General features: G+C 43.3%; 1 protein-coding gene across 3 annotated transcripts in view; it reads right to left on the bottom strand.

The window, feature by feature from the left end:
- EML6 (EMAP like 6) overlaps window positions 1-13,910 on the bottom strand; it is a 3,038,586-nt gene that overhangs the window by 469,564 nt on the left and 2,555,112 nt on the right. The gene's annotated exons all lie outside the window — the stretch shown is intronic.

The raw sequence follows: 13,910 nt of genomic DNA, 5'->3' as shown, positions 1-13,910 counted from the left end.
TATAGTACTTGGTGGCACAAGCCCAATTTGCCAAACATTGGTATGATGCACTAGATACAACACCATACATCCCGAAAGAGCTGTATGCTGCATCCCCGACCGAACTATGCTCCATCTTGTTTAAAACACAACATAGGGACCCATGCAAATTCCACCGGGTCAGTACCACTGTCCACGCCTGGTCCCTGATCTGCAAAAGACTGCGGATAGAGACACCCTATGACCCAGAGGTATCAATATGGAATTTCCCAGGCATTCCGTCCTCGTTTGATGAAGACCTACAGAAAACATGGGATCCTGATAGGGAGAAAAAAATGTGCGACATGTTTCCTAACTGAAAATATGTGACCCTGGATGACTTTATTAATACAGTCGGTGGAGGACAGCTTGGAATACTCCAGTATCACCGAATGAAATCAGCATTCAGCGCTAAATGGGTGCTATTTCCTGATGAACCACTTTCTCACGAATGTCTGCGGGCCATAACATCAGGGACCGGGCCCGGTATATCTACATTATACGGTGTCCGGACATTTCGTCGAAAGTCATTTCGTCGAAAGACATTTGGTCGAAAACCAAATGGTCGAATTTTTTTTAAATTTATATATATAATGTTTAGGTTGTACTTTAGGGAAAGAAAGGTTTTTTTAGAAAAAAAAGGGGGTTCAACCAAATGTCCTGTCGACTAATTTGTTTCGACTAAATGTCTGGCAACCACATTATACGCCATGGTACAAACACATTCCCCTTCCCTAAACACACTCAAGGCACCCTGGGAGGCAGAAATGGGGGTGACTATCACTGAGGAAAAGTGGCTAAAGTATTATCAGCTGTCCAACTCTGTATCATTGAATGCTGGCCTCCGCCTAATCCAGTTTAAGATCCTGAATAAACTGCATTACACACTGGCTAAAATGGCCAAGTTTTCTGAAAACTGTACTGGGCACTGTCAGAAATGTAGGGATCCACAAGCAGACTTGGTTCATATGTATTGGGCCTGCCCACAGATTACTGGGTCCTGGAGGGAGGCAGCTAAGATTATTGAGGAGATAACGCAGATCCCAGCCTCTCTCACTCCTCAAAACTATTTGTTTGGGGACATCGGGAAAGTGGCAGAAAACACAAGAAGACCGTTTAATGTATCTTGCATAATAGAGAAAAAATGTATATTGCAGAAATGGAAAAGCCCCCCCGCACCACGCGCTGAGCACTTCCTCAGAGACCTAACGTTTTGTCAATGAATACGAGGAACAAAATGTTATGACACTGCCCAGAACAAGTCGTCCCAACGACAGTTGGGCCCCATTCAGAATGTACTTATGTGACATGATACCCGATGATGCAATCTCTACTATGCCATCCCCATGAATATGTGAAACCTGATTATACTGTATTTCAGAAAATGCCTTTCTTCATTGTATTTGATTTAACTGTGCTGTATGTGGATGATGTGACCATTAATAAATAAAGTTTTAAAAAAAAGGTTATTATTCACCTCAGAGTTCTGTGACCTTACAAAGGAACTCAGCCTTTGGCCCGTTTCCTCTTTTTGGTCCCAGACTCAACAACATGCAGTGGGGGCTGGGAGGGTGGGTAACGTATGGTAGCGTGAACATTATCTCATGTATAATCACTCAATGAATGCCCCAATGTAAAATAACTTCGTTCAGCGACCCTTACTCTGTGAGGTTCATCTGATAACCAAATGAGTAATTGTCATTGATGAATCAAGGCACAACTTAAGCTGTGATAACGTGTGAGCTTACAGTAGTACCCTATGCAGCATGCTGGACCAAGAAGCTGGGTAAAAAGGATACAATAAATGGAATAGAGTTTAATCCTGTGGTCCTCAATCATTATTCCCTCATTTAGTTTGGAATACTATCAATAATCATTAATGCACAAACCACTATCTTTTTTCATACATTGTGATCGTGATTTTGGATGAGATCTGGGATCAGCTCCAAAATCAACATCTGGGTCTGTGATTCGAGTGCCCCGTTTAGTGAAGCTTCTGGATGCAACAGCATTTTGGCAATGCATGCATTAATCTTTAAAATTGGATGTCAACTAATTCCGTCAGGGCCAGTCCCTTGCACAGTAAATAAAAGGCTGAATCGTGAAAACCTGCCATCATTACAGGTAGCAGCTCGAGCCACCGGAGCAGTCAGCCTATGGTAAAGCCTAGGCATTACAAGAGCACTGCAGACATTTATGGGAAAGGACACAGAATCCAGCAAGACTACTTCGCCAATGACATGGATAAAGCTTTATGAACATAACAGGGCTGTGTAATACATACTGTATATGGAATACTGCAAGAGCCGGACATTTATATTTTCACATGAAATGGTTTATAACTACCACAATTCAGATGTTTGGTATGCTGATGTCTGCAGAAATTAGAGGTTTTTGAGAGTACAATGCATTTTGCTATGCCCTTCACATCCCTATCAGGATATTATGGTATTAATATTCAAGGGAACACCATAAGGTAATGAATGAGAAGCTTCCTGGCCACTTGGACTTCCTCTGGGTAGCTATCCATTCCATCGCTCAGGTACAAGGCCAAAGCTTATCTGGAGTGACTCATGCTCCTATGAGGCAGAGGCAAGTCCTAGCAGATCAGGCTGGACTGCTCCCTAACTGCGGTTCCAATGGTAACATGTATATGGTTGGTCCCTTTCTGCAATAGCAGAATGAAATGCATAAAGTACCAAGAATAATGACATCCAGAGCAATTTCCAGTGGTGGGTAAAATGGATTGGCTCAACCATTTCCACCCATCTCTTTGGGTTTTCATTGATAAACTTGTACCCGGAAGAAAACTGAACAAAACTGGAGGTCTTACTAATTGGGTCCATGGGGTAAATATTCCGTAAACAAAAGTCTACGCAGAATCACTTTGAAAAACAACCTTTTCAAATAGCAGATTTAAACCAGTCATAGAATAGTTGTGATTTCAAAGACATCAAACAGGTGTCCACATACTAAATATTGCAAAACACTAATGTTTATGGTTTTCTGGTGGAATATTATTAAAGATGAAGAGCTAATCACATGGCGAGCAATGCAAATTAGGAGTTAGAATAAAGCTTCTTTGCTTATTGTAAATGGAGGAGGCAACATCTATGCAGACTTGGTTCTGCCAACCACAGTATGTCTAGAAGACTTGTCCCACCACTTGGCTTCCTCCCTTGCTTAGCAGGTCGATATGCCTCTAGAAGAAGGTTCCCATGGTCAAAGTAACATCAAAATGCTGTAGAGCTGCATATCATTTGATTTCCTAAGACCAAAAGAAATGTAAACATTAAGTAGAGCTGTTTGGCAAGAGAATGAATTGACTATTAGAAAAGGGTAAATCTGTACTTACTGATAATGAAGAAAGTTATTTTTATTCATGCATTTATATACAGGAAGAACAATTATCTTTTGATCACAAAAGAATGTACAATAGATAAGAAATCAGATTTGATTAAGTGAGTTTGAGGGACATTCTGACCAGGTTGTGTAGGGGAGTAAAAGGAACAGTCACCGGGGACAATACATAAGTAGACATACATAGATTAAGGACAATGAACATTGGACATTTTTAAGTGCAGTTAGGTGGTACAGTCAGTTGTGCTCGAGATGTGACCATGATGAGCGAAGTCCTAGAGTGGAGGCAGAGGAAGCGAGGGACAGAGGCAGGTTATAGATGAGGGGAAAATGGTAGCTAGCAGGCAGATGAGAGGTACGTTTAGAGGTTAACTCAGAAGCGAGGAGGTAGGCTTAGTTTGGTTTTGAAAAAATCCACGTGGACTGTTTCTTGGATGTCTGGGGGAAGAGAATTCCATGCAAGTGTAGCAAGGAGAGAGCAGGAGCCGAAGCGGGAGGAAGCACAGGGATTGAGAGGAGCCGCAAGGTTAGTGGAAGAGGCAGAGCAGGAATTACGAGAAGGCTTGTAGAGTTGGATAGAGGAAGATCCATATAGTGGTGCCTTACCAAGGATAGATTTGTGAACCAGGAGAAGAAATTTAAATCTGGCCCTGTTTTGCATCATCAGCCATCCAGCCTGGTGACGGTACAAGGAAGTAGGTGTAAAGTGAGGGAGTTCATAGTTGGGGAGACCAAGGAGGATGCTGGCACGAGAACCCAGTTTAGAAAAGACAAGAGTGGTTAAGAGATGCTTGGCAGTGTTCAAAGGAAGGAGGTGCCTGATTTTCCTAATATTTAAGAGGCTGAGGCAAGCTGCTGTTCCAGTTTTGGAGATGAAAGTAGAGAAGGTGAGAAGAGTCATAGATGACGCAGAGATTTCTAGCTGAAGAAGAGTAGGGGAGAGTGTCAAGTGGGAACTGGATAGGCAGAGGAAGAGATGAGCGAGAGCTTTTGGAAAAAAGAGCACCTCTACTTGTTTAACATCAGGGAGTGCAAAGTCATCCTATATTTAATGGCAGAGAGACAGTTTGAAAATTTGATAGAAAGATAAGAGGAAAGTTCAGGAAAAGAGAAATGTGGGTGTTGTCCGTCAAGAGTTGGTACGAGAACCCAAAGGAGGAGATTATTGCCTGAAGAGCAGAGGTGTAGAGTGGAAAGAGGAGTGGACCCAAGACGGAGTGAGTTGAGAGGTGTTGTTGCTCCAAGAGACAGGGAATTGGTGAGGTAAAATGCAGCATTCAATCCAGTCAAGAGTTTGATTGTGAATCCCAAGAAGGAAGAGTATTAAGGAGATCAGATCGATCAACAGTGTCAAAGTCAGCAGACCGGTCAAGGAGAATTAGGATAGAGGATAGGTTGGAGTGTTTAGCAGAGTCTATGAAGTTGGACACATTCATGAGAGCAGTTTCTGTGGCGTGACAGGAGCGGAAACCTGCTTGTAGAGGATCTCGAAGGTTGTGGATGTCTACATAATTGGTAAGACGGTTGAACACAACCCTTTCGAACACTTTAGAGTAGTGTGGACGCAGAGACACAGGGTGAAAGTTAGCCCGTAAATTCGGGTCAGCCTATTGCTTTTTTAGAAGACGGATGATCGTGGCTGTTTTGAAAACAGAGGGAAAGCAAGCCTAGTCAAAGGACAGGGTGAAGAGTAGAACTAGGTGAGAGGCCACTAAAGGGGCTATAGGCTTGACTAGCAGAGGAACAAGATGGTGTGATGGGGCACATCAGTACAGATAGCACTTTGTCAGTATTAGTGTGACTAAAGTGGGAGATGGAGGCAGAGGATGATGGTAGTGTTTGCAGAGTGTGAAATTGAGGAGGAGGGAGTGTGCAAAAGGTCAGGAGAGAGTCTCTAATTTTGGAAATGTTTGCAGCGCAGTATTCATCTAGGCCACTAGCTGTGAGTGGCGTTTTTATTCACATCTGATATTACCCAAGCATGAAAATCGAATCAAAATCTTTTAATTAAACAGTGGGTTTCAGCATGTCGGTGCAAATGTAACAATTCATAAATGCGCGCAAACAAAATACCTATACAAAATAACTTGAAAAAGTAGTAAATAAAAAAATAGACAAAAAAGGAGGCGTGTATGACGCGTTGCCATGAAATATACATTATAGATGTTACATTGTACTGTTACAAAGAGAAAAAACAGCCAGACTACCACTGTGTACACGTTGATGCATGAAAAAGATATTGAGGCTCATTATGGGTCCGGCGGTAACAGGGCCGGTCAAACCGGTGGATTGCCGCCAGACCCGTAAATATTTACCAGCACCTGACTTCCTAGTTGCCGGAAAGTCAGGCGCTGGTAAATTGTAAGTTGCCATTAGTGGAAACACCGGCACCTTTGCTAACGGTGCGAGTGCTTCCGTGACGGTCTGCCTACCGTGCCTACTATACCCGGCAGGGTCAGACCTGTCGGGCAAAGCGGCTCCGGCAGGTATACCTGTAGTATGCCGGTCCGGAAACAACAATGCCGGTAAACTTACTGGCACCGTTTTTTCCTCACCGGCATACCTGTTATGAGCCCCATTGTGTCATTAAACAATTGTTTGTTACAAAATTTTCTAAAATATACCTTGTTATAAGGAATGTCTCCTGGCCTTGTCAAAGGGGGAGGGGAGGTCCGGATGAGAGGCCCCACAAACCCAGATGTAGCCCCAGTGGGCTCACATGCCTGTATTTGTTGGCATTGGTCCTTACCTCCAACCATGCCTCCTCCTACATAACTTCACCACTAGATCCTGGGTTTCAGAGGAGCCACATGGGAGAAAGGGGCGGGGTTTAAGCCCCTTTTGAAAATGTTCCCTGCACTTCCCACATGCCAATGCAAACTAGGCAAGTGGTTTGACAAGGGCCAGCAGCTAATCATGGGAGAGAGTGATCAAAGGGGGGCATAGGAAAAGGAAGTTAGTGGGTTAGAAAGGTGAGGTCAGAGGTGGAACGAGGGCCAGGAGATGAGCACGAGGAAGTGGTTGTGGAGTGTTGAGGCTGTCATAGGAGGACGGGTACTGTGGAGTGAGGGTGCGTGCTTGACAAGGAGAGAGTGGAGTAGTTGTAGGAAGCAGTACTAGTGAGTGGAAGTGAGAAGAGGGAGGTAGTAATAGAGAGAGCAGTAGTAGGGAAGGGGTAGTAGGGAGTAATAGTAGTAGGTACGTGGTATTATCAGAAGAGTGGTGGTAGTAGTAGAGTGGTATTAGTAGCAAAGTAGTAGTATCAGAGGAGTGGTAGTACAGGAGGAGTGGTATTGGCCGAGAAGCGGTAGCAGTGGTGAAGTGAAGTAGCGGTAGAAAGAGAGGTGGTAAGAGGAGAGAGTATAGTAGTAAATAGTAGGAGAGAAAGCAACATCTCATGGTGGAGCCATAGACGTCATTTGTGCGTTGCGGAAGCGACCCATGTGGCCCCCGCCATAACCCCTGGAATCTTGATTGTGACCCCAGGCCAAATTTTTTAAAAAATAAATGTTTTTTATTTTTATACAGAAGTTCTTGGGCCATCCGTAGCCCCCAAGAGCTTCAAACCCCGGCCCAGTCCTCACCCATTAGGATGAAGGCTAGGCCGGGGCCTCAGTAGGGGTTGGAGCTGACCTTCAGGAGGAGGGAGGGGCAAACTGCCCCGGTCCTCGCGCTTGGGATGGGCCTTGCTGTGCCCTCCCCTCATCTGAGTAGAAGGCAGCCAGGGGTGCCAAGTACGTCTCCTCAACCGAAGCAAATGTACAGGCTGCAACTTTGAGCAATACAAACGCACATTTGTATTGCTCAAAGGTGCAGCCCATTATCGATCCAAACAAAGCTGCCATGGTCTCTCGAGAACATTTCAGTAGGCGCCCAGCAGGATACTATTTTGTAGTTAAAATCTGCTACATTTATTTCCTGCTGGGTGAATGAAACAGGTTGTGCCTTCTGGTGGTGAGGGGAGGGAGGGAGGTCACAATTTCGCCTGCTTATTGCACCCTAGCTCCCATCCAGTTGTAAGTGTGCAGACTTTAATTTCCTCTTCCATGGCCTCTGTGGGCCCCCTCTCTGAGACTGCCTCCCCCGCCCTGGTTCACCCGGCAAAACTTCACACTCCATCTCACAGAGCTTCTCTCCTCAGCGGAGCCTGAGATTTTTGAGGGTTGCAACTCTGTGTCCTGTGAAGGCACCTCTTGGACAGCGGTGCAACACATCTGTGGATTGTTCATGCACCCATCCTCGTTGAGTTTGTTTTCACATTTTCTGGTGTCCTGGTCTATGGCTGGCATACTTGGCATTCATCCTTTCTCTGCAAGATGAGCAGAGATTGCAAGGTAGCAGCACTGTGTGTTTCTTTCCCTTTTTATTTAGGCAAGTGTAGTTTAGCGTGCACGTTCTGAACAAAGGACTGCATGTCCCAGAATGCAATAATACACAGAGTGTATGAGCTACTTACATCTGTGAAAGCTGGCAATTTAGACATTTTAAATCCCGCTGGGATGGAGCCAGTCAAAGTTCAGTTTTTATCCGACACGTGACTGACTCTTCCCCACTTGGTTTTCAAAAGTAAGTCAGAAGTTCTCCATATCTCCCAAATAGCTCAGTCCGCACCTGTCTCTGGCCTTAAGGAGTCAGAGGAGTTATGTTGTGTTATGTTTATGCTTATAATGCACCGTAGCCTGTAGGCATCAGGGTGCACGTATAACACAGGACAGGAACTAAAAACACAGACAACAAACACAAATGCCCAATAGGCTACACAAAATAAGAGTTCTGAGCAGGAAGTAAACATAGTGCGGGAGCAGGTTTTCTATTTAAACAAAAGGGTCTTCAGCGTTTTTTGGACGGTTTGAAGGCTCTCGTTCTAAGCAAGAGTAGCTATAACCGGAAAGGAGAGACCTTTGCCCCAGCTTCTCTTAATCCTTGGGCAAACAAGGCGATTGGTGTTGTTTGATCTGGTTGACCTACCCTGCATTTGACGGGTAAGGTGATTTTTCTGATAGCTCGGGGCAAGCCCATAAAGGCATTTATTTGTCAGGGTCAAAATCTTGAAGGTAATCCTTGAAGCAACAGGGAGCCAGTGAAGTTCCCTCCTGGCCGAGGTTATTTGCTCCCTTTTGGAAACGCCTTTTATAAAGCAGACCGCATCATTTTGAAAGACTTGGGAGTTTCTGTATACAATTTTTTCTGTTTTCTGTCTCCCCCAAGCAGAGCATTACAATAGTTAATGCAGGGCATTATTATGGGTTTTTGTATTAATGTTGTTTGTTTATGTGTTATACAAAGCCTTTTGGCTATATGTATATCTTACAATAAATAAATAATTAAATTATGGCTCTGAACAAGGTCTTGCAGTTTTTACTAGTAACGTATGGTTTAACCAGCCTAAGAAGCCTTAGGTGGTACTGGGATTATTTTTTTAATAACATTCGCTACATGCGAATCTGCACCGAGTGACTGATCGACTATCACTCCTAAACTCTTGACCTGGTTTAAAACCCTAATGGAATGGCCATCAATGTTAAATTCTGCACATGCCAGCCCCAATTTTGACTTTGCTTGGGAAGATCCAAAAACCAACAGCTCAGTCTTTCCGCCATTGAGGCATAGCCAGTGTTGAGTCATTCAATCCTTGATGATTTTATAGATATTCTGTATGGTTCTTGAGTCATCACTATAGTTTCCACCCCAGTTCTACCAACAACTGATTGTCATCAGCACAGTTAGTAAATTTCACCCCTGCTTTATCCACGATATTGCACAAAGGGCGTAAATAGATGTTAAAGAGTGCAGGGGATAAATAAGTTCCCTGCGGCACTCCGCATGTGGACAATAATTGCCCTGAGAAAGCTTGGCCCCCCACACACTCTTGACATCCTATCTGACAGGAAGGACTTCAACCATTCAACGGCTGATGGAGAACAATAACCTACTGAGGACAGTGTAGATAAATGTGTCTTATGGTCTAGGAGGTCAAAAGCCACGGATCGGTCGAGGAGCATCAATATTCCTGCCTTGCTCTTGTCCATACAGTCCATCTGGCTCTGAAGATCAAGTAACGCACGTTTTTCGTGCCATAGTGCTCTATGAAGTCAGATTGTCTGGAGTGAAGGATATTGTCCTCTTCTAGATGTTTTTGTAGCTGCAAGGTAGCTACTCGGTCCAAGACTTTTAAGAGGAAGGGCACATTCGTAATAGGTCTGTAGTTAAAGTTTTTGGGGTCTAAACCTGCCTTCTTCAATAATGGGGAAACAACTACGAATCGTGCAATATTGGAATGTGGCGTTAGTGAAGCGAGTCAAGAAAGGTGAAAAGATACTGGTGTTATGTAAAATATTATTTACTGGTAGAGTATCACCATTACAACACTTGGAGCATATTCTCTTAAGGACTTCCTCCATGGTCTGCACAAAGATAGCAGAGAAATTGAAAAGCATAACATTCTCACTTGGAGTGGCCTTAAAATAACAAGTTCAAAGACTGAAGTCGGAGCTGCCAAGAGTCTCAAATGAGCTGTGGTAATCTTATCAGAGAAAGCTTGTCGAGCCTGGCATTAGTAGGCGAAACAAGATCTGATTTAAGTGTGGATTTTCAACATTTTGAATAGTTTCCTTGTACTATTGGAGGATCCCTCAATTTCGGCATTCTAAAAACATTTTTTAACAGTAAAAATGTTTTCCCTATACTCCTTTTCAATATTTTCCCAGATAGTTTTATTTACATCCGTCTGGGTTTTGTTACATTTACGCTCTGCTAATCGTTTTTCCTGTTAAGCTGAGGGGAAAACCAACTGTGGTGGTTTTGTCTATCTCTAAACACCTTCATCTTAACAGGAGCTATCCTGTCTAACAAGTCAGGTAGATCAAGATCGGACCTATTTTCCATTATACTGGATAAACATTTATCAAAGTCACTCTGTCCAATTTTACTCATGTTCCTACAGGTCACCTTTTTAAAGGGTTTCGCCTGAGAAGTACATTTTTCAGGAAAGCTTATTTTAAAGAATACAATAAAATGGTCCGACCAGACACAGGGCATGCTTCGAATCAAGTCGACCTGCATATTTCTCGTTGCAACCCAATCTAAAATGTTACCATTAACGTGTACTTTCATTGTGGTGATTAAAATGCCCATTCTCTTTAAATCTAATTCAAGGGAGATCGCTTCTTTATCAGCTGGGTTTCCCTTCCACCTGTTGATGTCTCCCATGAGTAAAGTGGGGATGAATTAGGAGTGTTAAAATTAGTTAAGATAGCCAAAAGATCCTCGTTAAAATTGTTCATTTCATTTGGGGGACGGTAGATCACAAAGAAGTTAATGCAGTGGATGGCGGAGGAATTCATTTTCAAGTGAAGCAAATTCACAAACCTCACATGTTGTGGGTGCCTAGAAGAGGTGAAATTCCTCCCGTTAATCTATTTTGCCCAAAAAATAAAGTCAGCCGCCAGCAGCGTCAGCATGGTCTAGCACAGACTGGCTAAACCCTGATGCGCCGGCGTGCCTGATAATAGCCTAAATACGCTTGTGAACTACAATCCTGATGGGATTTGTAGTTTGTGGCGTAGTCAAGATTTCAGAAGACTCGAAACGCGGGTTCACAGATTCACGGCGCAAGCAGCAGTAGCCTGGGCACTAGGAGTCAAGTAAGGTGCAAGGTGCTAAGACACAGAATTAATACAAGTTTATATTGCAGATAAAAAGAACACACGCAAGGTGGTTAAAACGTTTTTTAAAACTTTGATAAGCAATGCAGCTAAAACACAGCTGGATAAACAATTCTAAAAATGCATTCTAAAGTAAATAATTCTAAAACACAGGAGTGGGGAACAGTTAGAGCTGGAAGCTAATTTATCCTGACACAATCAATACGGCTGAGTAAAACTAATAATAGGTTGGAGACTTAAGCGTTGTTCTGAAACTACTCTGCAAGATGCCGTCACCTTTTTAATGCAGCGATTACACACGTAGAGTGCACTAGTACACAGGTTGCGAACTCTGTTAATAAACTCTAATTCATAAGTGAAGCTGTAGCAGTGGCCTGTACTTATAGGCAGCTAACTAGCACTAGAAGGGGGGGTGTAATTTACTGATGAAATTGCACTGTTCAGATACATGCAAAGTCTGCAAGCAATGTCGCGACTTCAGCTGATTTGGTAGGTGATTCGGCATTTGAACATTATTTGATAAATAGCGAACTGTGGGGAAAAGAGGGCTCGGTTCTAGGTATCATGATCTCGTGTGTGATCCTGAGCAGTTTACTGGGTTCCTTCTTTGTACTAACTTTAATGAAGCCTACGATCAAACTGCACTGAAGTGCCTGCCAGTGCTTTCTCAAAGGAGTCTTCTGAGAGTTAATACATTAATGGGAGTTCTAAAAACGCCACTGCTGTAATAAAAATGTCTTAACCAGGTTTGCCTTCAGCCACCCTATTTAAAAAGACTATGCATGTCCTTCACTGAGGTCTTGTTAAAACAAAGCATTGGCAAAGCCAAATGTTTTGGCTTGTACATAAGTATTAGTTAGGCATTTGCCCGGCACCGTTACTAGATGCTCAGGTACTCAAACCATTTTGCACCTGCTACCATCAACAGGTAGTTGATACCAATGCAGAAGTACCTTTAACATGCCTACACGGAAGTCCAAACTGTTGGCATTGCCAATGCTTCTTTTGCTTTACACTTGACATACAAGTCCATGCATCAAGGGTAAAGCAAACATAAGTGTTGCTACGTGGTTAAACTGGACCACATTGATCATATGCCAGCCTAGCCAGTAATAATACTTATGGTGCACAGCCCACCTGGACATAGTTTCTGTGGCATGGCTTTGTACTGGCTGGGAATCTTTATATCGTAATACTGGCATATATTGGTGAAACCTGCATGGACGTACATGGGAACAGCCAGCATGAATATATTTTTATACTTGCATATGTGGTGGGCAAAGGCAGCATGAAATGTATTGGAAAATGTCCCTGTGCACGGTTGCTGACCTGCAACTATTAGGTTTTTCCATGTGCTACCACACAAAAACAATTGCTAACTGTATGGCTTTCTACCCAATTTTTCAAAGAAGTGCTGTAAAATGCACCACTTTAACCCAATGTTTCAAAGATTTTCTTGAGAGTGAGAAACCCTTTCAAGCACCCCTTGTTTGGATTGGCCCCGCCTACTCTGCTCCGTCGATCCTGCATGATTGGCACCAACATTTAAGCCCCTCCCGTACAAACGTGCACCAGCCTTCAATGGACATCATCTATCAATTACTGTGCATGATGTGTGTTTTAATGTTCACACAGGGGCTGGACGATCCTTAATGCGGCATCATGCATCACACACCGTCGTGGCATCCTATTTATATAATTATGCATATGATACAAAGGTTAGTCTGGAATAAACCTTTCTTCAGTAGAAAACCCAACTTTGCAGTTGTAGGAATATACCATTTTTGGGTTCCTACACACAAACTCAAGGCGAGATTTCTTGCATCTCCTGTTTATAGTGGTGCTTCCGCTGGCCCAGTGCAAAACATCATAAGGGGGCATCACCAGGTTTCTTGCCCTGGTCCTCACCACACCTTGTGAAAGCCTTGCTGATCGTGACATGTGGCCTGTGTCACATGTCACGTTCAGCTCCAACCCCTTCTCCTATGTGTTTCTCGCGGCTCATATACAGGAACGGTTCCTGTTTGTAAGCAGCATGAAGGAGCGGAAGGTGGCCTGGGGAGACGAACGAAGCTGAAGAAGCAGGTAAGAAGGCTTTTATTTTATTTTTAAATGTGATGTGTATTTTGCACGTCTGAAGTGCAGGTCAGGTGTAATTATGTTCTACGAGTCAGTGAGTGGTGGGTGAATGAAGAAATGTGATAGTGTGTGTGTTTGAATGTTCTGGGTGTGTGGGTGGTTATGTGCCTGTGTACATAATGCAGTGAGAGTGGATGTAAAAGAAGGTGTACAAGTGAGTGATTGGTGGGTTGATGAGTATGAATGTTATAATGAAGTGTGAGTGGGCACAAGAGAAGGTGCATGGGTCAGTGAGTAGTGGGTGAATGAATAGGAATGCGATAGTGTGTATTTGAAAGTTCTGGTTTGTGTTCCTGAGTGGAGAATGCAGTGCAAGTGGACGTGAGAGGTTTATAGGTGAGGTAATAGTGGGTGAGTGAGCAGGAATGGGAGTGTGTGTGTGTGACATTTATTACTTGGCATCTTTAATAAAGCAAGCATGATAGAGTAGTATTACATCGCTACACTGATGTTTTGGTGTAGCGGCTTGTGTATTTCTTACTGTAGCATGACTTTTTATTAACAGAGCATCTATGAAGAAGCAAGGATTATAAGTGTTCTTATGGGTCCAGGCTGGCTTACATTGGAACTAGTTTGGAAATGCTTTCCTATTGTGACAGGTCACTTTTTTTTTTATTTGATTTTATTGTCATTTTGTGTTAAACTTCACAGTAAAACAATATCTCATCAATAACAGATCTCGCATTCCCCAAATAAACGGTCTCCCCCATACGCCCCCCATATCCCATT

The sequence above is a fragment of the Ambystoma mexicanum genome, chromosome 4q (genome assembly GCF_040938575.1).
Source record: "Ambystoma mexicanum isolate Mex_15411 chromosome 4q, UKY_AmexF1_1, whole genome shotgun sequence".
NCBI lineage: Eukaryota > Metazoa > Chordata > Amphibia > Caudata > Ambystomatidae > Ambystoma > Ambystoma mexicanum.
The sequence above is the reverse complement of the archived record's forward strand: the minus strand, read 5'-3'. Positions and strand labels throughout refer to the sequence as shown.